A 25,433-nucleotide genomic window follows, 5' to 3' on the forward strand; every position below is an offset into this window, starting at 1 on the left:
GGGCCGCACTTTTCGGGTGGGGCGAAGCAAAAAAGAAACTTTTGTAGAAGGGGCTGACTGGGGCGCGCCTTGGGCACCAGGCACCCAGCGTGGCGTGGGTACGGCCGGGCCGTCGCGGTCGCCTCCTGCTCACGGTTATGCTCCGCGGAGCCGGACCGACCCGCGGGAAGAGCCTTTCTTCTCTGCCTCGCGCCCTTCCCAGTGCCTCGGGCGACCGGGGCTAGGCAGCGCGGGAGTGCCGGCGCGCCCAGGCCTTGCTCCTGCGGGAGGCCCCGCGGCGTGGTCGGTCGCCTGCAGCCCATGCTGCGCTCAGGGGCTCGGAGGCCGCGGGCCCGAGAGCTTGGCGCGGTCACCGCGGGCACACACTCGCGCGCACACACTCCCTCCGGTGGCTTGCTTTCCGATGGCGACGATGGTCGCGGACACCAAGGGTGCGAGTGCGCGCGTGTTTGTGGTATCCCCTACCCAGCCCCCAGCCCCTACTTTTCCCAGAGGCGGTCCAAGCAGCAGTTGGCTCCAGGGAACCCCCACGTTTGGGGTTTTGTAGGGGAGCGGGGAAATAATTTATGAAATCTCTGCGTTCTTGGAGACTGCTGGCAATGGCCTACGTCGCCACGCCAGGCTCCCCAACCTCGGGCAGACAGATCTTCCTGGATATTTGCCCTCTTTTTTTTTTTTAATCAGAAATGGGGGGGATCTTCTTAGAGAGTCCTCGGTTGTGAGTGACTTGAAGGGTAGGTAAGAGAACTCGATACATTGAAATTTTTAAATGCTCAACACCTTTATTTGTGATTCTTTGGGATGTGTGCGTTTTTATCTGAGGTGGGTGATTTTTTTTTTTTTTGAGGGAACATTGCATTAGGGTGGGGGGTTACAAAAGTGGTTCTGCTTTTTAACTTTGCCGGGATGCATCAACTATGGGACCTCTTTTCGAAGGAGATGGATACCGCCTTCTCTCCTCGTGCTGGGTTCAAAGACAGTTTAGAATTACCTCGCGTTCGGCTCCTGGGGCTGCTGTTTGCCTTCAGATAGATTCTTAAAGAACTAGTTTCCATCTACTTCGGAGAGTTCTGGTTTGAAACATTTTTCAAAATACATCTTTTACTTCTTGAGTAATGGGACTTTAAAAGGATCTTGTTTTTCTAATCACCTGATTTCAAAGAGTACTTCTTAACAGCAATTACAAAGTAATATTTTAAATTCTAATTCAGCATTTTTCAGCCCCAGCAACTTTAATGAAAAAACAAGGTTTCCTTTTTACTTTTCTAAATAGCAACTGTATCTTAAAGTTGGAATGTTGAATATCCTTTTGTCTGGCTCTGACACACTCCTGGAAAAACCCCCAGTGCCCTTTTTATAGCCCCCCAAAGAAAAGTTAATGAGCTGGTAGGTTTCAAGCAAGAAGCAGGTCCTCCCTCTTGCAAAATATGCTTATAGTCGCCATTGAAGTTGAATGTTAGCCGTGAATGTACTAGCCTTTAATGAAACCAGTTTAATCGTTCACACTTGATCAAGTATAACATGACCAAACAAAGGAAATAAGCCAGCATATTTCTGTAGAGCATTGAAGGGTTTAGTGTAAGTGTTGATGTTGGGTCGCCCTTCCCCCACCCGCCCCAGTTCAAGAGAGAGGGTTGAAAGCTAGGGGGATTTATGACACTGATTGGTTTTTCTGTGCCCCAGGGGTTGGGGACCGGGGTACGTCTCTGTGGAAAGCAGCCATTAGAGGGAATTAAAAGATGCCAGGTTTGGAGCTAGTTTCAAACCTGACAAGGTGTGTTTTGGTTTCTTATTTGGGGGAAGATACCTAAGGTCAAGGAATATGTATATCCACGTATATCCACCCTCCCTCCACACACACCTTGTAATGGCACGTTAATAAGGGGGAGTGGAGGGCGGTGCAGTGTGCCCTGCTGAGGGGAGCTCACTACCACGTGAGTTATTTACGGTTTCACTTGGGAGCTTTGAAACTGGCCCTTGAATGGGTGTTCTTGTGGGGGAGGGGCAGGGTAAATTACCTTTTCTTCGCTGTGATTTAAAAAAAAAAAACCTTTGTCCCTCACATGCATTTCCTTGCTAAGCTTGAGTTGCAATCTGTGTGGGATTTAGTCGTCAACTTCAGTGAAGAAATTGTAGAATACAAGAGTGTCCCTTCAGAGTTAAGAAAGTTAAAAAGTTTAGACACCAAAAAACAAACACTGCCACTGTAAAACAAAACAAAACACAGCACCGGTGACATACTTCATGAAATATTTTGGCCTTTTAAGACTCAGGCACACCTGTTCCTGTCCCTGCTGAGTGGTTTGCTTTCCCTGGCATTGTTAATCTGGCCCTTGTACACAAGATGAAATAGTAAAACTTGCTAGTGGAATAATTATTAACTACTCCATCCGTTACCCTTTCAGGGAATAATCAATAACTTCACTCTTGACTTGAAAAGCTCCAAACAGAAATTCTACTCCTGCACGTCTAGAAAGTGCTTGAAAGAAAAGTTGAATCCGTGAAGCAAGTGGCCGCAGGAGCAGAACTGTGAAAACCTGCACGTACAGTTTTTCCATGTTCTGAGAAAGCAGTCGGTAAACGTTGCTCCACCGAACCAGCAACGTGTTGAATTGAGAAAAATGTCATTGGGAAGCTTTAAAGCAGTAAAGGAAAATTGAGTCCAGGGTGGCTTATTTTGTTAACTTTTTTTTTTTTTTTTGAGACAAGGTCTCTACATAGCCCTGGGTGTTAGGCTGTTATGGAGGTCACTGTAGACCAGGCTTAGAACTCACAGAGAGACCTGCTGGTTTTTTCTTCCCACATCCTGGGAATAAAGGCTTGTGCCACCACACCCTGCCTTTCCTATTCTTATTATTGATTTTTTTAAAGGACATCCAAAAGGACACCTTTCAGGGAGGGCTCCTGTTGCATTGTGTGTGTGTGTCATTTGCCAACAACCAACCCTGGCATCATGAGTCATTTTCGAAGGCAAAGTTATTCCCCCCCCCCCCCCCGTATTCAGTGCTTTTATTGAGTGGAAAAAGAAATTTAAAGAGTTTACAGCATTGCTATAACCACCGTCGCTTCAGTATAGGTCTGTCATGTCTGAGTTCAGTCAGGGTCCCACTGGTAATAATCTATCAACTGAAAGCAGTAGGCCAAGTGTCGCAGGTGCCTGACGCAGGCCACATGGAAACATAAGCACTCACACAGCACGTGGTTGGGACGGGACATTACCCATCGTGCCGGGTATGAGCAACCCAGTTAAATTTCCATGTCCAGGTGATAACACACTTTATAGTGAGCTGGGCGGTGGTCGTGCACGCCTTTAATCCCAGTACCGGACGGAGGCAGGTGGATCCCTGAGTTCAAGGTCAGCCAGGTTCACAGAGTGAGTTCCAGGGCTCACAGAGAAACCCCCATCTAGAAACTCCGCTCCTCCCCAAAAGGAAAAAATAGTGTCGTTTGACCCTTTGTCTTTAATAGCGGCGACACCTTTTGGTGACATCTTGGGGTATCTTACTAAGAGTCATTCTGTGAACTAGTAGCTCAGGGATGCTTGGGAAGTTTGTGGTGAAAAGTTTTCGGGGTGCAGGAATGCTTGGTGGGTAACTTGTGGATGTGCTAGTAAGCGTGTCCTAATTTCCTTTGGCTGCGATTTCAGGTTACAGCCCCCTTGGAAAGTAGGGGAAATTTGAGGCTTTCCCCATCCTTATCTTTTGAAGCTAATTTTTATTCCCGTCTGGATTTAATGGAATATGTGTCATAGAGTCATGAAAGGTTTTTTTTAAGCCCTATCTCCTCATTTAGAAAATTATATTTAATAATCGCCAAAAACTTCAGAACCACTTTTAAAGGTTTTCAGTGGCTCTTTTGATCATGGTTTAATGAAGAGTATCCAAAAGCCATCAGTGTGATGCTAATGATGGTCACAAATGAATGTTTGGGCCTAGTCTGGAGTTTGCTTTTAGATGTCATTATTAATGTTGAGGCCTAAATTATGGTCGCACTTGGCCATTCAGAACCTCTCCTGTGAAAAGAAGGGCTGTGCTCATTGTGGAGAGGGGGATTCACAGAAGAATATAGAATGTCCAATGTGAGAGAGCCAGGCCATTGTATGTGTGGAATGTTGACAATGGGAGCCAAGGGGCAGTTTTGCCTTCTGCGGGAGAAGGGAACGAGATGGGAACCAGCCTGGCATTCATCTGCCTTGGTCAGGCATGGAAATTTGGCCAGCTTCCCTTCCTGAGTTTTTCTTAGAAGGTGGTCCTACTGGACTCCCAGGGAATGCATGCTTTGGCTTCTTAGCAATCTGCATTCTTTTTAAGGAAAGATTACAAGAGCAAATAGAAGCTTTTTCCAAGAATCCAAACTTTTTCTTTCCCCCTCCCTTTTCAGATTTGGTATTAGGAGAACAATATATATGCCAGACACTGAGGCCACTGAAGTCCCGGGAAGGAGCTGTGTTTATTTTTAATTCCTCCCTGTGCCTTTAGGGACAGTCACTGTAGGACCCTTTGGTAGCTCCTATTCTTTCTTATAAGGACTTCTTGCGGTCTTCATTTTCAAAGCCTTCCCTCCTCCCACTTCCATGTGGGGCCCACGATGGCTCAGGTGACAGGCATTCCTGGTAACCTCGTAAAAGCCTCCATCCAAACTGTAATCGTGTGGGTGATTGTCTATTCCCAGGGCTGCTTCTATTTGGTGTTTAGCAGTGCGCCCTCATCACTCGGAGGCCCCTTGGCAGTTTCCGTCCATACCTGGGTAGGTCTCTAGTGGGCGCTTAGAAATGCCTAGCTGTGACTCCTAAGAGTGGACTGGAATGCCATAGAAATTGTGAGAAAACGGCTGGCTTCTGACTAATGGGGCCAGCGGGCACGTTAGTTTTATATAGGGAATTATGACTTCTGTCCTAAAGTAATAAATAGAACTTTCTTCCCCATCCCCCCCAACCTGGGTAGTGGTGGTGGGGATGTTAACCCTGAATGGTGGCTAGGTTTGCCTTGGTCAGTGGCCAGGAGAAGCCCTGGAAAAGGGAAGGAGGTGCTTTTTATTCATTCTGCTTATAAAAATCCCTTTTTACTTGTAAACTACAGAAGGAAATGTACTTTATTTACCCTCTGTTATTTTTTGGGGGTCTGGGCTCATGTAGAGCACAGGCTAGACTTGAATTCATTCCTGGTCAGTGCCATGTAGTGCACCACCCACCACACCTGGTTTATGTTGTTGATTCTGTTTATTTATTTATTTTTCTGGATTCTGGTCAGCAGAAGTGTGCTTCTTGCATTTCAACATCCTGAGTCACGACTGAAATTGCCTGGTTTAAAGACTTTGCTCCAGGAGAGCGCCCGCAGTGGCTCTGTGTATTATGGGAGTCCCTCCCTCGCAGAGGATGTGGGATACAGCGCCAGGCCTTGTAAGTTCATCCTCATTGTGGCTCTCTGCTCCTCTCATGCTTGAAATTTGGCCTCCAACTATCTCGCCAAGCTCAGGACAAACAAAAACTTCATTATTGGAGTCATGGAATCCTAGGAAGTTTGTCTGGAAGGAACTAAGAGACCTGGCTTATGACCTAGTGGGGTACTTTGTTGTACTTCTTGGTCCTATTATGACAGTTTTAAAAAAAACACCTTAATATGGAGGCTAGCAAAACCTTTATGGAAGCAAGCGGGCATAGTACAACCTGGAAGTTTTTACTGTGCCTCATCTCAGAGCCCAAAGGAGAGTACTGGGAGGGGTAGAAGGAGCAGGTGAAAATGATTTGCTGGAGAGAGGGTCCCTGCACCTTCCCTTTAAGTGAACCCTAGTTGCCAATGGAGAACTTTAGTGTGGTCTGCCCGGTTGTCCAAACAAAGCGTGCTTCTCCACTGCTAGTTCCAGCCCAGCTCGGCCAGAGGAAAGGTGGGAGTAATGCCCCTCGCACACTGAAACTCTGGTGTTCCACCTAAAAGCCAGGTGAGCAGGGCCGAGAGAGCTCTTAAAGCCAAGTCTCAGGGATGGTTAAAGGGAAGAAGTTAACATTCTGAACCCTCAACCCCCACTTCCAGCCCAACAGTGCCCTCGGCGATCACGTGGCCTGGTATTACTCAGGAACCCAGCTAATTCCACGAGAGGGGGTGCCGTTGTTTTAGCTGGCAGACCAGATAGGACCGGACCGGGGAGGGCTGCGGCAATGGCAAAACTTAAGTGACCACTGGGGTCCGAGTTTGGCTACTAGTTTCCAAACACCGGAGACCCAGGCGGAGACCGCGGCTAATAAGATTCCTTAGGAAGATGCCATTTCATTTTCTTGACGAGTGTGGTGGATGACAGGTATTTTCAAAGTCCCCCCCCCCCCCCCCCCCCGCCTTCTCCAGAAGTTCTACCAGTCTGTGCTGCTGGCTGGATAGCTTGCCTGCCTTTTGGGGGAGGCTGGGGCAGGTGGCTCGTGTGGGTACCATGGTGATGAAAGTCATTTGGGAAAAGTGATATGGAGTGCATCGGACATATGCATATAAGTGTCTGCAAGTAAGAATATTTTTTTTAATCTTAAAAACAGTTTACAGCCATTAATCTTAACGAGGCTTCTGCGGACTGGGTAAATACAGTAATTTCTGTGTATTTGCGAGAAAGAACTACCGAGTCCTCCAAGTCACGAAGGGGTGTTTTTTTTTTTCTTTCTCCCCTCGTTCCTGCAGCGCAGAGTTGGGAAGGTGGATCGGGCCACCCGGGACTCTTGCCTTGTGCCCAGCGGGACACCGGGACGACTTCCGGTGTCCCGCGCGACCTTCCAGGCGTTGAAGAGGGGCTGGGTCTGAGAGCAAGGCCTCAGCCACACCTGGCCCCGCCCCTGGGAGGGGGCGGGGTCTGGCTGGGGACCCAGGGGAAGAGGGAGGGAGCCTCTTCACGGTTTGGCTTTCTGGGATGCCAGGATCCGAATCGTACACAGGTGGCTGCTCGTCCCCGCGGTGCGTGCACCTGGAGGCCCGCCTGTCTTTGCGCCCGGTATGGGGCGCCTGACACCCGGAAAACTACTCTTGCCCACGCCTTTCACTTGCTAATTCGAACAGCAGGGAAGTCCTTAGGTGATGGACGTGGACCCTGTTTCCCAGCCCCCACTTCCTTCATCCTGCTGGCTTCCCTCTCACCAGCTGGCCTCCCTGGCGGGGATGGAGCTGCCGAGTGACTTTGAGAGACATTGAGGCGGAGAGGACGCCCAATTGGGCCTCCACCATCAGCTCTACTGATCCAGGTGCGTGGCAGGACCTGACCCCACTTCTGCCCACGGTGATCCTGGCCTTTTAATGTCCCGGACTTGAATCGTGGTGTCTTTGGCTCCTCCAGTGGGGTTACAGGAAGGTTCGTTGATAGACTGCCAGAGGGCGAACCCCCACAGGGGTACTATGCTTACAATGGGCTTGTGATGTTTTTCAGTGCAACTTTTTTTGTACCACAAACAGGAAAATAGGGCTTGACACAAGTTAACTGCCGGGACCGAGGTCTTCTACCATTACCCCAACAGCTGGGGTGTTTATTATGGTGGCAGTTCTGGGACCCGGGGCTTATGATTGGAGGTGCCTGGGCATTTAGAGGCAGCAGGACTTTTGAATTGGGGGTTATCCCTGGTGAAACAACCTGAATGCTTGGCCTTCTGTCTTTGAAGACTTTAACCTCAGAACTTCTTGCAGTGTTGTTTCTTTTGGTAGAGTAACAATTAGATAGAGAACATCTGTTGAATCCTCACTTGTATCTGGCTGTGACTGGTCTACACTAGCCTGTGAGTCTCCCGGGGTGGAATGGTGACTGACCGAGGAAGTGAGGTGACTTGCCTATGATCTGCTCACAGAGCTGGGACCCTGAAGTATGGAAAGTTCACACTTCCTGGTTGCAGGATCTTCCTTCTCCCTGGGTGGAGCCTCCTCCCACTCCCCAGCCCTCTTTGCTCTCTGCCATCAGAGCAGAGGGGAGGAGCAGGTTCTATGTTCTTCCAGAATTCAGACAGACTTCACAGAAATAATTCCACCACACAGGTTTCCCAGAGCTCATGGAACTGAGGCGTTCGGCCTGCTTTCATATTGTTCTTTGGATGGTCTTTTCGTTAGTGTAGCACAGTCTAAAACAGGGAGTGCTCTCTGTAGGCTCTCCAGGCCTTTAAAAGTTTATTGCACTTAAAAGCATTTTAAATCAGTTTATTTGTGTGAGTGTGGATGCGGGGTGGGGGGAGAATCAAAGCGTGTAAGTGTGCATCACCACCTGCTGGTGGTTCATTGCACTTTTGTCCTGGAGATCCAGCCTAGGGCCTCACGAGCTAGGCAAGCACACTGAGCTACCTCTCACCCCTTTTCTCCCCAAGATGCGCAGGCTGGCCGTAATACTCACTCTGCAGCTTCAGTCGGCTGAGTATCTAGCGTTCCAGCGGTTCCGTCTCCTCTGTACTTTAAAAATAACACTTATTATTTTTTTTCATGTGTACGGGTGTTTTGACTGCATGAAAGTCGGTGCACACAATACATGCAGAGGCCAGAAGAGGGCATCTAACCCCCTGGAACTGAAGTTAACGGATGAGGTTTTTAGCTATTTGTTACCTGTGCGTGCTGGGAATTGAACCTAGGTCCTCTGGAAGAGTAGCCAGTGCTCTTAACCATTGAACCATCTCTTCAGCCCCTCTTCACTATAATTTGAAAGTGACTCTTCAGGCCTAGGAAGTCTCTGGGAGCTTGTGGCTGTGTGGTTAGAATTCTTTCTGGATTACAGACTCACTGTGGACCTCTGTCTGCCCCACTCCCCTAAAATCATGCCCCCCCTCCCCCAGGACGACAACTAACTGCTAGTACTTAAGGATAGCTATCACTCTGTTAGTAATTAAGACTTAAATTCCCATTTTGTAGGCTGGGTTAGCATGGTCTCAAGTCTCCTCAAAGCAAGCACTACCATTCTAGGGAGTACCCTTGGGGGGGTGACTTGATTGGCATGAACCAGACCTCCACTGTTCCTCAATTTCTGCACATAGGTACTTGGAGGAAACTGAGCAGGGGTCTACTCCCTCCCCTCCCAGAGGATGGGATGGTCGGTCTGCTCAACTCCTGTAAAACCAGTCCAAACTTCTTTCAAGGAAGTTCTAGGTTACAGCCTTGGGTTTGTGTAAAGCTGGCCTTAGTCAGGAATCTGAGTGAATTCTCCAGAACAAAAGGATTAGTCTTCTTTGCAAAGTGGCTACCAGAACTGAAAGGGAATGGCATGAAGTTGGGTGTGTCCTAAAAAAAAAATCCAGAGCCCCGCCCCTGTGGTGATTAACTCACCTCAAAGGCACCCGAGGCAGGAGCTCTGGACCTAAGGTCCCCTTATGGTGGGGATTTTCCTGAAAAACAGGCTTTCATTCAAAGAGTACCTTCCTGCTCTGTAGCCCTTCCTACCCTGTGGAGAACAGGTGTGGGCCTGTGAGCTGGGGAAATCCCTTTAGTTATGCTGGGGAGGGGTATGAGCCTGAATAAATTGGGTTTGGGGACACAGTAGGTTGGACCCTGACTGAGGGCGACCTGTTGGAAGGAGTCTCTTAACAAATTACTCGTTTACCCTGGTGTCCTGGCCCTGCTCCAGCTTGGGTAATGATTATATTACTGTCTGTTTTAAGGTCCCCTTCCCCCCCAGTTTTCAGACAGACCTCCATTGTGCTTTTACAGAAGAGGTCAGTTGCAGGGTGGGAGGAGTGCGTATCCTGTGTTGGCTTGAACTGTACAGGTAAAGGTGATGAGGCATTGAGAGGATAAAAGCCCTCTCTTTAGACGGTTTGCCTGGAAGGTGGGCACAGCTGAGGCTTGCAGATAGCTGAGCACATGTTCCCGACTTCGGTGGTTCTCCCAGCCTTTGCTGGCTGGCTACTGCATGTAATCTCATGGACAGCCATTCCCTGACAGCCGCAGTTTCAGGTGGGTCTGGGGTGCAGGAAGTACGTACTCCTGGCTTGCTTCAAGGCTTCCGGAGTCCTTTCCCTGCAGAAAAGCCACGAGGCTGGCACCTGTGTTAACTCCCTCACCACAGGGGAGGTGCAAGGCAGATGATCTGCCCACCGTGGAGGGGCACCCTAGTCTCCTGGTCATCTATCTGGTTTTCCCATCCTGTGTGTGTACAGTTCCTTTTGTTTTCTTTGGTCCTTCACAGTGTTTTTGATTTGGGGGTGAAGATCCCTATCCCTTGAAGCATCCTTTCATTTCTCAACTAAATGGAGGATTAAGAATGTGATGTAAACCGTTGGCCACACACCTTTAATCCCAGCATTCAAGAGGCAGAGGTAGGCAAATCTCTATGAGTTTCAAGGCTAGCCTGATGGACAGAGCAAGTTCTAGGACAGCCAGGGCTGTTACATAGAGAAACCCTGTAATGATCTGTCCTGTCCCTTTAAGATACAAGCCCTGCCCCCCCCCCCACTGAGGCAGGCAGATCTTCCTGCCTTCAGTCTGAGTACCCTCCCCCAGAGGCAGCTTCTGCCTTGTTCCCTTCTCCCCCCTCTCCTCTCCCCCCTCTCCACTCCCCCCCTTTTCTTCCACCTCCCTTTCTCCCCTTTTCCCTTACCTGTCCATAACCCACTAAATAAATACCTACTTCCTTGGGGCCTACCTGTCTTGGTCTCTTATCCACCACACAGCTCCCTGCCCTTGACCAGCTGCCTTGGGGACCTGCTGCCTGGTCTTATGGCCCACTGCCGCCCCTTGGGGAACCTGCAGCATTTTACTTAAAGCATGACAAACCCCGTCTTCAAACACAAACAAGTGAGATTCTCTCTTCTTGAGTATACTGGTCATTCCTTTCCTTCTTAAAGTGGTCAGGAGTACTACAAGTTACTCCCACAAACTCATTTGAGGTTGCTTCTGTTTCTGTATTTTTTTGTTCCCACCTTAATGACTGGGAACTTCTCATAGCTGAGTTTGCTGTGTACAGGGATCATGGGGATGTAGTGATCCCCAATTGACTGGGTGCTGTTCGTGTATGAGAAGCCTGTGAACTTGAAAATGTGAGTTCATAGCTGTTAACGCGAAAGGAAGCTCAGAAAGCGACTCCCTAACTCATATTATCTAGAGCAGGGTCAGGCTTGAGGCTAGCATTCCAGGAGGTTTTCAAACTGGTGATGCATGAACTCGGCCCTAGGGACCCAGCAGCCTACGTGGTGATCACGGTGGGCCTTGTATGTGTGGAGGACAGTGGTTCTCAACCTGTGGGTCAGGACCCCCTTGACAAACACTTCTCCAGAAATACTTACATTATGATTCATAGCAGTAGCAAAATTACAGTTAGGAAGTAGCAATGAAAGTAACTTTATGGTTATTTAATACAGTGAGAAACTAAGTGTATTAGAGGGTCATAGCATTAGGAAGGTTGAGGACCCCTGAGCTAGCAGGATGGTTTAACTTTCTCTAGAGGACATGCGGTTGGAAAGGAGAGACAACTCTTCTACAACTCAATAGAAGCATCAAGATACACAGAGGTAGACTGTTCTAGAAGGTGTGGTGCAGATGAGACAGAGAATGCTCTAGCCCTACCCAAATTTACATTTACTGAGCCCTAAAAGGCTTCGGTTTCTGAGTATGTAGGACTAGAGGTATTGTTACACCGTCCTGTGAGGTTTGTAATGTGCTCAGAACCGACTGGCACATTGACTTGTGTTATGTCAAAAAAAAGTACTGTAAACTAACGTGAACCTGAACCTGCCGCTCTTGTGCTAAAGAAGCCGGTTGTGCCCTTCACAGAGGGTGGATGTTGTCCCCACCAGGTATCCGGGGGTGGAAGGGTCTGGAACAGCGGAGAGAATCCATGGGCTCAGGACTGACTGGGGGCCATTATAGAAGGATACTGACTAGCCTAGGGAAGGACACTGGGGTTGGTTGCTTCTCATTGGTTCCTGGGGTCAAAGTGAATGAGCGCATTGTTTTTAGACAGTGGCATGTTACCGCGTATTTGTTAAGTCCAAGAAACGTCTGGTAAAATATTCATGTGTAACTGGAGACCGATTCCATTTCCATGGGAAATAAATTGACAGTCCTGGACAGCCAGCACGGGGGCCATGCCTAGTCTAGCCTGCTGAGAGACACGTCCCCGGGTTGGATCGTTTCCCCTGGGAGCATAGCCCCCCACTACATAGAGCTGGCAACCACAGCATGGGCAGGGCAGAAAAGACTGCTTTCCCTGCCCCTTCCCTTGTGGACTGGCCTTTCTTGGCTCATTTCCCTGGTCCCCAGGCAGGAGGGTCTATGCTGCCCGTGGGAAGACAGGTGATGGCCTCACGGAGTCTTGTGTAGGTTATCCGCCTGGCACGTGGGAGTGAATGTGGGTTGGTGAGGAACAGCTTTGGTAACTGGATCAGATTCATTGGGGAAGCAGATTCTTGCGTGTCTAAGCGGGTTTCTGATCTAGGCCCTTCAGACCCTGGACATGGCCCCCAGGGCATCTCTCTGCACTACCAGGTACTGACAAAGCACCCATTCAGTATGAGCCGGGCTGAGCATGCATGTCTTTATGAAGTGAGTAGTGAGATTCCAGTTTTAATCCACCCCCCCCCCTTTTTTTAAAGACAGAGTCTTGCTTCTTCACCCAGTCTGGCCTTGAACTCTTGACCTGTCTGCCTCAGCCTTTTGAGTGCCAAGTTCACTAGGCTGATTCCAGTTTTAGCAGGAGCTGCTCCCTCTAGGCAGTGCCACTCCTCTGTGCTGCCCGTCAGGTTCCAGGTGTGAGCAGAAAGGGTGTGCGCATGGGCTACTGTGGAAGACACTCTTTGTTACCTCCAAAGAGGCCTGCCCGGTCATTTCATGGACCGACAATTTCTTAGTGCTTATCAGTTCGCGCCATTCAAAATTTCATTTGGAGATAGTCCTTGAAGATGCGCTTGGAAAACTGGGGTCTGCAGTGCAAGAGTGTGTGTGTGTGTGTGTGTGTGGATGTGGGTGTGGGTGTGTATTTAGGCCATGCATGAGTCAGAAGGCCCTTCAGCAGATGATGAGAGTGTGGGTAAGCCCCTATGAATGCTGATGCCTGTGGCATTTGTATAGTTGGTTCTATTGCCACTGTGGTTTTGGCGGTAGCCCCAGAGGGAGGAACATCGAAGTTACAACAGCACTAATAGAACTGAGAATGATAAGTTAGTTGTCTTCTCGCCTGCCTTGCTTGGGTTTCATGCAGTGTTCTAGTTCCCTGCTTCCTCTGCATTGCAGACTGGCATGGGGGTGGAGTTAGGGGTCTCCCAGGAGCACAGAGAGGCCCCCTGGGTGAGTGCCAGGAGCCTTAACCCAGGAGCCCTTGCTCTCCAGGTTGACCGATGCATGTTGGGTTAAGAAACTGGCTGTGGGTTTGGTGGTTTTCACATGAGTGACTCCTGCAGTCCCCAGGGAGGGCCTGATGGCTGGGTGGTTCCAGAGAGGCCGGCTGCCAGAGCAGGGGGATCCCCAGGGCACCCCTTCTCGGAGTCCGTCTCTTGGGCCCAGCACGCCATCATGTTGGACAACCCCCAACATCTGTATTTTTAGCAAACTCCTCCAGGTGGTTCTCCCTGTCGTCAGCCCAGAACCTGCCAACCACACACAGTCTGTCTTGCTTTAAACACAAACCACTCCCCCAGCGCTACACCCACACACTTGAGTCTGGTTATTGAACATTTGGCATGCCAACGTGGCTGAAAGAAGGTTTTATATAGCTTGAATAACCCCCAGATTGAATGAATACATTTGAAGTTTGAAGCATGTATTTGTGCCTTTCTGTCTTCTCTTTAAACGCCTCTAGAACATCACCAGACATTCCTAGGAACCTGAGAGGAAGTTTCTCGTGTGTGTGTGTGTGTGTGTGTGTGTGTGTGTGTGTGTGTGTGAGAGTCTGTTACTCTTGGGGCTGGTTTCACGGGCAGATGGACTTGACATTGAACTGTATCTGTACGCAGCAGTGTTTATTCAGATGAGCCTGCGCTGAGAGTCATGCCGCAGCATGCCAGCAAGGAAAGAAACTTAAAGCCTTGGCTTGGCAAAGTCCACCACGAGTATCACCCGTCAAAGATGGATGTATGAAGTCAGCTTGTTTGTTTTGAGACAGGGTCTCACTAGCCCAGACTGGCCTGGAACTTGTGGCAGTCCTCCTGCCTGAATCACACCCCCCCCCCAACCCAGTATTGATAAAAACCACCGTGCCCCGTTTGGAAGTTCATATGCTTAACTCCTATAGACACTTTCGCCTCTGCCTACAAACCAAAACTACCTTTACCTATCTACCTGTGCAGATAGCACTGCCTGGTAGTAATACCAGGCAGTAAGCAGATTTGGGAACAATACCTTCTGTTTTAGAAAGGACACCCCAGCACGGGAGGGAGGCAGAGGGAGGTAAATCTCTGAGTTTGAGCCAGCCTGGGTTACACAGAGAATTCTTGTCTCAAATGCATTTTGCTTTTATTTTCTTCATGAGACAGTCTCAACTATTTAGGACAGAATAGTCTCTGTAGACTTCAATTTAGTGTGTCCAAGGCTGGTTGGTGGATTCTTCCCTCCTCCCTCTCTCCCTCCCTCCCTTCCTCCTTCCCTCCCTCCCAGCAAGGTCTCATGTAGTCCAGCTGGCCTTTTAGTTCAGTATTTAACTGAGCTTGGCCTTAAACAGATTCTCATAAATGCTGGGTTTAAAACATATTGGTACACCCAGCTGCCTACCTTGCTTTCTTTTCTTCTTTCAAAGATTGATTTATTCTGCTTTATGTGAATGAGTGTTTTGCCTGCCTGCATGTATGTGCATCATGTGTGTGCTTTTTAGATCCCTAGAATTGGGGTTACAGGTGGTTGTGAACCACCATATGAGTGCTGGGAATTGAGCCCAGATCCTCTGGAAGGGCAGCCAGTGCTCTTAACTGCCGAGTCTCTGTCCCTGTTTGGACAGACGCCTTGTCACCTTGTTTTTTACTAAGAGCCCTGGGTGGCGCAGCAAGGGACGGTGGTTATTTCCCACTTTCCACCCTGTCGCAGCTTTGTGGGTCGATGGCCTCACAGTTCTGGAAAAAGTGAGACCATGAGGTGGGTTCTCCACTGGGGTCACGCTGTATCAGAGTGGCTGTATTACAGATAATGTGGGTCTAGGCGTGGGTTAGTGCAGATTTGAAGACGTGTGTGTGTGTGTGTGTGTGTGTGTGTGTGTGTGCGTGTGCATGTGCGCGCGTGCTTGTGTGAGTTTATCCAGTTGAGTCTCGAGCCTCTAGTGATAATTTCCTGAATTCACAGGGGACATGAACTTAATTAAAAGGGTGCTCGTAGGTGTCTTCAGAAGAGGGACCGCATAAGAGACCTCAGCTTGCTAGTGTACAAGGTTGGTAACTGGGACCTTGGACAGGAAAGTGTGAGTAGCCGCTTTCTGGGGTGTTTTTGGTGCATCCTGTAGCTGTGACTGGGAGAGCCTTTGTAGCCTGGCTCACTGAAGCTCGGGTACATTAGGGACGCCCAAAGAAAAAGCAAGGGCTAGCCTGCTTGAATATATGGAAAGTGGGATCTTTGGGACCCACCAGCTTCTTGGGGTGGGTGGGTGGGCTGCCTTTTGTTCCACCAAGACAATGACTTCGTGATTTATGGTGTTTATGAAGTCTAGCACACCTCTCTGCTCTCACCCAGACATCTTCATAGAGATTAAGTACAGGATAAAGCCGATGCATGAGCAGAGAGCTACTCCCATCAGCAAGAGTGTAGTCTTAGATAGTGTAATTATGCTTAGTACACGTCCCAGTTAAACAGTTAGGCATCACTGGAGAAGCTTTATGATTTAGTAAATCAGACAAAAATAGATGTCCAGTGTCGGGTGGTGTCACATAAGGTTATTGAACATGCCTATACGAGCCGATGAAAATCAGGTGGAGGTCCTACTGTGTGCTTTAGTTCCAGGAGGGCCTGGAGCTTAACAGGCACATGGAATTAGGACAAGAGGTTGGGTCATGGCCCAGAGCTGTAGTGGGTAGGCGCACTGAGAGAAAAGGACATAACTTGGTTGTCTTCTGCAGTGTTGTGGCGAGGACCATCATCTCCGGGAGTGTGCTCCAGGGACTTGCACACTGGACCAAAGACCCCACCTCCCTGGCATTAGGTTTCATGCAGGGGGTATGTGAGTCTCTCTCTGGAGTGTAAGGAAGGAGCTTTGGGAAGGGATGTCTGGGAGTTTTGACTTCATTTGAAGATGATGGCAGGCTGCTGAGATGTTATTGTCCCTAGGGCCTGGGAATGTAGCTCAATTGATAAAGTGCTTGCTTAGCATGCGTGAAGCTCTGGACCCGATCCCCAGCGCCACATAAACACCAGGAAGGTTGGCACATGCTTGCTGTTGCAGCACTTGGGAGACGGAGGCAGAAGGATCAGTCCTCAGCTACATAGTGAGTATGGCAGACAGCCTGGGCTGGCCTCACACCTAGGACTACTCATTCTGCCTCTGCCTGAGTGCTGGAATTAAAGGCGTGTGCTTCCAAAACCAGCTGAAGTTACTTCATATAAAAGCCCATTGCTGTACCTGGGAAAATGAATCAGTGGGCTTCCTTACAGGATGCAAATCTAACGTGGAAAAGCCATAAGCACTGGTGTGCAGCTTGTTGTCAGGTAGACGGGGAAGTGCACTGGGATGCACCCGGCTGTAGGTGTGGGGTGGGCAAAGAGGGTGAACTTGTCTTTTGACTCATTGTACCGTAAGATGTCTTCCTGCTTACAAGGGGAATTGCAGTGGGAGGTATCTGGAATCCCAGGGGTGATTGGTACCCTCAGGTGCAGGGCATCCCTGGGAGGCCGTGACACTCTTTGGCCATTTTGCTTCTAGAACAGTGGTTGGACTGTGTGGCACAGGACTCCATGGTATTCTAGTTGTCAGGTGGTGCCTGACTTGTTCATTGGCCAGGTCCATGACGCTGGATACTGAGAGTAATGTCTTCTAAGAGAGGACTGCTGTGTGTCAGGTGCTGTTCTGGGCCTTTTGAGCCATGTCCTGTGTCATAGATGGGGACCTTGAGAGCAGAGAGAGGTGTGGTGTGGTGTGTGGTCCAGTTCAGAACATGGCTAAGTCGTGGCTGAAACTTATCTTTTTTTTTTTTTTTTTTGAAACTTATCTTAATGAAGCCCAGGTACATCCCATGGCCCTATTGCATCCTGCCGAGAAAGGGCTGACCTGAGAACCTCCGCTCAGGTAACTCAGGGGCAGTTGATTTTTTTACCTCACACATGCGCATGCTTTTTCTAGATGTCCACGGAAGCGACATCGTTGGATTTTCCAGTGGAAGTTTACTGAGGGTCCTGATATTAGTCACACTGTTTTGGGGGGGGGGAGTAGGCGGTTCCTCCAGCAACTTGGACCAATCAAGAAAGTGGGGCTTAACTAGATACCACTGGGTTTGGAGTGAGGCTAAAAAGGGGGTGTGCTGCACCAGCTGTGACGAGGTTAGAGCTGAAAGGGACTCGGGGACCTCTCGTTTCCCTGGCCATGAAATTACCAGAGTTAGCCGACAAGATTTCCCCCACTGTGTTGTTTGTAGCATCACTGTCAGTCTGTGAAGAATCCGCAAGTGTTTTCCAAGCCCCTGCTTCTGTGGTTGGGCTCCCCTTAAGTGCTTTCCAGGGAGCTGGCGGGGTGGGGGGTTTGAGGAGGTGAGGGGGGGAAGTTTGATGGTTGCAGGACCAGACTGCAAGGCCACTGCTGAGTGAATGAGCTTTATAGTTGACCCCACAAAGCCATTGCTGTTACTCATTTTTTTAAAGGGTACCAAGTCCCTGCAACGTCATGTAGATATACTTGTAGACAGTAGGACTTACTTGTAGCCTGCAATTCTGCAAGATTTGCAAAATGCGATAAATATCACTTGGTTGCAAAATAGTTCTGTGCTTTGGAAAACCTTGTTTCCCTGTTTGCCTCCCTGCAGGCATGTGGAGGTCAGGAGACAACTTTCAGAACTCAGTTCTTGCCTTCCACCCTCTGGGGTTGAACTAGGGTAGTCCAGGCTTGGGTGTCAGCAGGTTCCCTTACCCATTGAGCCATCTTCCTGAGCCAGGTCGCTTCTTTTTGTTAGCAGAAAGGCTTAGGAAGTTAACAGAAGTTGGTAGACATTCATGCAAAATAATAGGCTGGGAGTTTCTGGGTCCATTATAATGACTAAGGATTGTGCATGCCCACAAGGATAGCCCAGGCACAGCAGATGGACATGCCTGGGTGACCTCCCACTGGCGCCATGCCAGGCATGCCTAAGACTTAAGGACAGATTTTGTCTCATACTAGACAACTCGCATTAAAAGCCTGTCGCTGAAACCCAAGTCTTGTGTGCCACATTAAGCCACCTGTCACCTCAAAGTACCCTCCTATCTCAGATGAGCAGTTCTGGGTTCTCACACTTGAGAACCCAGTGCATCTAAGGCCATGCCATGATCCCTGGGCTCCCTGGGGACACAAAACAGCTGCTCACTGCCTTTCCGCAACCTCTCCACAGTGTCCCGCCAGCCCCTCTTGGAAGGGCCTGGGAACACGTGTCTGTTCTGTCTGCCGTGGCTGCAGGTCCAGAGGGAACTGCCACTGATTGCCAGGACACTGGCTGCTTCATCCCCTCTCTTTTTCTCTTTGTCCTTCCTTGGTTTTGGAGATAGCTGGGTTGTGCATTGCTCACAGTCCTGGGACTGCTTGCCTTCCCAGGACTCCCTGGGTGGCTCTTGGGTCATGATTTGTTTATTGAAGGTAGAGGCCAGCTGGGCCAGCTGCCCTCCTGTGGTCAAGGAGTGTGGTTTGTGAAAAGCCCAGGGAACTGGAGAACTTCCCAGGTGGGAAGGTCAGCCAGCCACATTGATCCTTTGCAGGTAGAAGAGTACTGAGTACCTGAGTGAGTTCCCGGTGTCCAGCCCTAAGCCCTTCATCGCTGGTTCCCGTCTGTGTACGGGACCCATTTTCAAGAAGGAGAAAGGAGTCTGTGCTCTTGAAGCAGGTGCTGGAGGAAGCCAGCACAGTGAGACCCTGGATCACTTGTCCTATTGCACTCTGGGGTGTGAGATAGTTTTAAATCTATTTTTTTTTACTTCCATCTGTTTGGGAAACATCTCTGGGATTTTGGTTTGTTTTTCAAGACGGTTTCTTTCTCTGTGTAGTTCTTACTGTCCTGGAACTCTGTAGACCATGCTGGTCTTAATCACAGAGATCTGCTTGCCTCTGCCTCCTGAATGCTGGGGTTAAAGGCGTGCACCACCCCTGCCTGGCTATGAGTTTATAAGATGAGTAAGTGGGAATCACTGCATTTATTAAATTATTGGCTATTGCCGGAACCATCTTTTTAAGGCTCGTGACCATTTCCCCTCTTCACGGGAATCAGACCAGTCCAGGACTGGGTAGCTACCTCTCACTGACTCAGTGTTAACCTTAGATGTGTGGGAAGCTAAGACCAAAAGTGACCTGGACTCCTGCCTTAGACTAATGCCCGGACGACCTTGAGTTCTTAGGGGTGGTCGTCTGAGGCGCTCTGCAGGGAAGGTACGGAGACACGGCTTAGAGAATTTGGGGTTCGGAGCCTGAAACTGTAAGGTGAAGGGGAATCTGAATTTGTAGCTGAACGGTGGACATGGCACATATGTCTCTCAAAAGTCTCCTGGGCCACGGGACAAGAACTGTTCATGGAAGTGATGTGCCAGACCCAGCAGGAGTCTGCTTCACAGGTCTTAGCTTGAGAGGGACTGTAGGGGAGAAATCAACCCTGAGTCAATCAAGCTGAGTCCACATCCCTGCTCACCCCTTCCGTGGCAGTTCTCTCTTCCATCCATGGACAGCCTGAGTGTTGGGGTTTCTTATGGGGCAAGTTCAGTACTGGATTTTAATCCAACATAAAGGGCAGCAGCCAGGAGCTTTGGGAGAGGGATATGTTTATCTCCATAGTTGTGGCAATAGGTTCACAGATGTATGCATCTTTTTTAAATTATACCTTAACTCGGCATGAAGAACTTTGACAAACTTACTTTTTTTTGTTTATTTCTCTGTAGCTTTGGGGCCTGTCCTGGAACTCACTCTGTAGACCAGACTGGCCTCAAACTCACAATGTAGTGGCATTTCATTTGTATTTTAATAAATAAAGCTTACCTGAAGATTGGAAAAGTAAAGCAGCCACACCGGTCAGCCTTACAGACCAGACAGCAATGACACACACCTTAAATCCCAGTAGCCACAGTGATACACCTTTAATTTTAGTAGTCACACTAGTTTACCATAGAAACCAGGTGGTAGTGGTGCATGCCCTTAATCCCAGAACTAGAGAGGATTATAAAACAGGAGGAGACAGCTCTCAGCCTCAGTCTCATTCTGAGATTCCTGGAGGCAGGATCACCAGTTTCGGACTGAGGTAGAGGTAAGAGCTAGTGGCTGGCTAAAAGTTTTGCTTTTCTGAACTTCAGGTTGTTCTGTCTCTGAAATGTTTGGGACAGGAGTGTTTCATTCAGTTTTGGAATTTTTTAATTTTGGGAATATTTACTTATACATAATGAGATTTTTTTTTTGTTTGTTTACTTGTTTTTTCCAGAGACAGGGTTTCTCTGTGTAACAGTCCTAGCTGTCTTGGAACTCACTTTGTAGGCCAGGCTGGCCTTGAACTCAGAGATCCACTTGCCTCTGCCTCTCAAGTGCTGGGACTAAAGGCACGAGCCACCACTGCCTGGCTGATGGAAGGCGTGTTAACCAGGGGTCTCTGGAGGAACAGAACCAATAGAATGAACTATATAAAATATATTTATTTAAACATTTACTTTATTATATGTCATGCCGAGGTAGTGTGGGTCTTTAATCCCAGCAGATACTTGGCAGATCTCTGAGTTGAAAGCCAGCCTGGTCTACAGGTTTCAGGACAGCCAGTGCTGCAGAGATAACCCTGTCTTGAAAAACCTAAAAAGGAAAAAAAAATAAAGATTTACTTTATGCATGCAGTGCCTGTGGAGGTCAGAAGAGCATATTGGATCCCCTGGAACTGGGGGTGGTTGTCAGCCACCATATGGAACTAGGAACTGAACCCGGGTCCTATGGAAGAGCAGCCAGTGCTCTTAACCACTGCGCCATCTCTCCAGCTCCCCTCTCCATGAGACCTTTTGCATATAAATAGTGAGATCCTGAGTCCAAATGCAGAGCTGATTAATGTTTTACCTCTCCCTGACACACATATGTAAGTGGTGAGCTTTTCAGTGTTAGCAGCTTGGCACATAGAACTTTTTACCTGTGCCATGCCAACATGCAAAAAGATTTTGAAGTATTTTCAGATTGGTGATGTTCAGCATATAAATGCCATACCCTCCAGGCTGGGCTCTGATACCCAGCAGGCACCAGCGAAGCACGGTTAGCTATACAGAGATCATGCTGGGTCTGTTTTTGGTGCTATATGGGAACCTCGGTGGACCTTAAAACCCACTTACTTGTTCAGCTAAGCATGGGGGAAGAGATGTGCACAGACACGTCTGTTTTGCTTGCTAAAGCTGTGCATCTAACACCCAAGTCAAGGTCTTGAGGTGACCATGTGTTGCAGTTTTAAGTCTGAGCCTGGCTGAAAATACAGATTTAGTCACTTCTGGATAGTAGTTAGCTGGGCTGAATTTCTTTGTAACCTTTTGGCTTGGAGAACTGTCCCCTTTAGTCATGGTAATTACCCTTCTGTGTGATATGTAAATTGATTACTGCAGCTCCTTCTAGGGTGCAGTTTGATTATCCACCAGGCTTCCTTTTGCCTCTTATTTAAACTTATTTTTAGCACAGTTCTTGGAGCCTCTGTGTGAGACTGTCCATCTTCTTGGGTTGTGAACTTCGAAGGTCATTCTCATCAGACCCAGCACAACCTTGCTTAGGACCTCTCCTATAGGCCAGTTGTTTTCAGAACCTTAGCGGTATAAGAACAAGCAAGTGTGTGGTTTTCAGTTTGATGTGTTTGCAAGTAGTTAAATACCAAGGCGGGGGGGGGGGGGGGGGGGGGGAGGGGATGGGGGGACAGGAATGTGTGCTGGAGGTGATTGCTCAAGGCTACCAGGGAGTTATTTACAGATTTTTTTTTTGCTGACAATCCTTGTTTAAAGGAATTCCCTGTGAGATTTATGAAGCCTTTCCAATTTATTGTCTTTCCAAGTAAGGTAAGCAAATAAATAAGTTATTCTATTTTATTATAAACATAGCCAGTGTAAGATTAAAAAAATAAGAGGAAGCAGGGCTCCATTTTTTTCCATCCAGTGTGTTTCAGGAATTTGGAAAGTATCCTGGAAAGGCCTTTTGTTTTGTTTTTGGCCCAAGCACATCGTGCATTTAGAAGATAAAGTCTGACCCTTGATGTTGGAATGCACAGCTCCCCATCCGTGAAGAGAACCGGCTGCAGCTAACTGGGGCAGGGCGGGATGGCAAGGGCAGGATGGGGTGTTGGTCCTGAGAATAGCAGCTCACTACAGTCTCTGCGCCACACCAGGCTAAGGGATTAGAGCCTCCGTGCTTGGTTTGGTACGTGCACTGTGAAAACTCATTTTCTACACATCTCTTCCTGTCACCCTGATTTCTTCTTTGTTTTCTCTTCTGTGTAAACTGTTCTTCAGAATTGCTAGTGTTTCCCTTATATTTTGGTAAGTCATGGTTTGGGTGACCAATGTGTGAATCCCCAGCTGGAAAATGTAGATCTTTAAATAAAAGAATATATAGTATAAATTAAAAAAAAGAATATATAGACTGTAATAAATACATGAGACTCTAGTGAATCGACAGTTCTCCTCCTGGTGGTAATGTCAAGCTAAGGGTTTGGCCTTCCCTCTGCCATTCTAGAGTCCAACCACAGACTACACCATCCGGTTACCGTTCCGGGAAGATGTATGCTCTGTCTTTGCTCCTGCTTGTCGCTGGGGGAGGGGGTTTAATCATGTTCTGGATGACATCTTGGAACACAGATGGGTTCAAGTTCCACAAGCCCTGGCATGTAGGGTATGCAGTGAGGCCAAGCGAACGCATTCCCTTCAGGAGTTTGTTTTGGAGCAGGTCAGTCCTAAGTGGGAGGCTTGGGAGGTGTTAAGGGCTCAGTGCCCACAAGAGCAGGCTTGTGGGCTTCATTGCTTGTCCTTCCTTCTCTCCTGCATTAGAGAGGTGGATCTTTACTTACTGCCTTGTTGAGTCATGGGGAAGGGGGGGCAGCACAGTGAGACCCATCCTTTTCAGGGCTCTGGGGTGGTGGCCTGAACAAGCCTGACCGAGCCCTGCTGGCAAGGATCCCATCACCCTCCCAGAGGGCAGCGGGCAACTCAGCCACAGGAACTTGGGAGTCCTGGGGGGAGGTGTCCCACCCGTATATGACATTGAGGTCACGGACTGCAAGGGTAGGGGCGAGGCTACAGCCCCTTTAATTTGATCTTTCGGCCCAGGCTGTCTCTCTCACACTCCATTCTCCTCATCTCCACTGACCTGAGAATCATCTGGGGAACTTCAAAGGCTCACTCGTAGCTCCACCCTCTCAAACTGTTAGTGGCCTAGGGAGAGAGACCTACCTTGGCTAGTTTAAAAGTTTCAGGTGATTCTAATGAACCTCCAGCACAACCCTGGCATTGTCCCACCAGCAACGCTCAGTTTCACCTGGGGGCCGGAAGACACAATCCCAGAGAAGCCCAACTTTGTGGCCGCACACTTCCTGAATAAGGTATGGATCTGTCTTGGGCCGGGCTACACATTAGGGCAGGACCACAAAACCCCTCCGCTTTACCCTGCAAAGGGATGCCTGGCTTCCCATCAGCAGGGCGAGGGGCATCTTGTGTAGCTTTGTCATTTCGTTACACACCCCGCCCCTCCAACAGGGAGATACTTTACAGGATGTTGTTGTTGATGATGTCGCTCCAGCCAGCGCCTTGACCCGTGAGTCTCAAAGTGAAGCAGCCATTTCTGTCCTTGTGAGGTAGATCTGCGAGCAGGGACTGGTCCCTGGGAAGCTGAAAAAGAAAGCAGCTGTTGCCTAGGAAACAACTTTAGTGCTGGACTCAGGTGACTCAGGTCAGTCACCTTAGGGACCTCCAGTGTGCCAGCCTAGGTGGAGGGGCTGAACCCATAAAGACACAAGTCAAGGGCGATGGGTGGGGGAAGGGTCCTGTGCATTCTCACAGCTAAAGGGCCACTTTCCCCAGGCTGAAGGTTCAGGAAGTAATGTTCTTGGGTAGGGAGTAAATGAGGGTGCGGAGAGCTGGAGGGTGAGTTGGCTGGACCCTGACACTGATGCCCTGCAGACGGATGCTGGGAACATTGTACTAGTGTGCCAGGAAGCTGTTCCTCAGAGGAGTCCTGCAAATGGAAGTCTAGTAATGTCGTCTCTACCTGAGCTTACCTGGGACAACCCCAGACTCAGTTAAAAGCCACTCCGATTGCCAGTCTTCCTGTGGGGGGAGGGGTGGATGGGAAGCAGAGGGTCCTGCATTCCCTGCCCTGTGGCCCACTTGGGTTGGGGTGCCACTGAGTAAGTAAGGCATAGGTGGGCTTTGAGCTAGCCTAGTTTCCATTTGCACCAGACCCTGAACTTGCGCTTTTCTGCCCGTGAAGCTGGAAAGAACATCTGTGGCATTACTGACAGGGTGCTAGGTCCCTTCAGAGTCACAGCATTTTAGTACTTGGGGACAGTCTTTTTTTCTTTCTTTTCGCAGCAGGTGGGAAACGTTCTGTGACCCAGGGTACAGCTTTGATGTGACTTTCTAGTCTTACCTAGAAGTGGGGCTTTTAGTTTCTCATTTGATGTCATGATACCTTTGAACTTCTTTGTGGTTTTGCAGCTTTCTCTTTGGAACCAGACTACCAGGCATGCAGAATGTGGTGGTGGGTGCTTGCCATACAGGATGGTTTCTTGGGTATTGCTTTCTATACATTGGGCTCCACAGGAATGAGGCACCCTTGTCCCCAAGGCTCCCAGGTTGGGCAAGAGATGCTGTGCTTCTGTTTTAGGGAAGTGATTAAGTTTAAGGAGTTTTGTAAAAACAACTGGTGGAATTTGTTACCTTATTTAGGAGGCTGAAAATGTTGTTTCAGTAGATGAGTCTCTTGGTCACTGATGGACAGGTGTTGTGCAGTTGTATTTAGATGTGCTCTGATTGGTCTCTAAACCAAAGCCTCTGTTCTCAGGTGGACGGCCTCAGCTTAAGGAACTTCCAGCCGGCACCCCACTAGCTTGACTGTAGAACCTGTCACAGCACTTCAGTGCTTTTCCCTGGCTTTCATACTTGTGGTCAGTTTGTTCAGCTCTGGGATTTGAACTTGGGTGCTTTCAGTGCAATGATAGGCTTGACACAGCATAGCCGATACAGCAAGGCGAGTAGACTGGGGCTACCTTGGCCTTCATCGTAACGCTCTCACGTTCTTTCCAAATGCCGTGATGCTGCCCAGTGGTCCTTACTTGATGCTGATGAGGCGGATGCCCACTGTGTTGATTGGCATGCTGACCCACCTACTGCGCTCATAGCTACACATACCAGACACCTGTTACCAGAGCATACCTCAAT

General features: G+C 48.9%; 1 protein-coding gene across 7 annotated transcripts in view; it reads left to right on the forward strand.

The window, feature by feature from the left end:
• The window catches only part of Ctbp2 (C-terminal binding protein 2), a 131,444-nt gene that overhangs the window by 1,626 nt on the left and 104,385 nt on the right, over window positions 1-25,433 (forward strand). For 2 of the 7 annotated variants that reach the window (XM_087908335.1, XM_087908338.1), the window contains exon 1: window positions 6,893-7,213. The exons of the other annotated variants lie outside the window; for them this stretch is intronic. The gene's annotated coding sequence lies outside the window, so the exon portion shown is untranslated. Of the gene's footprint in view, window positions 1-6,892; window positions 7,214-25,433 lie in introns of those variants that run through there. 7 annotated transcript variants of the gene reach the window in all.

Source organism: Myodes glareolus, chromosome 7 (assembly GCF_982192425.1).
Source record: "Myodes glareolus chromosome 7, mMyoGla1.1, whole genome shotgun sequence".
Taxonomy (NCBI): domain Eukaryota; kingdom Metazoa; phylum Chordata; class Mammalia; order Rodentia; family Cricetidae; genus Myodes; species Myodes glareolus.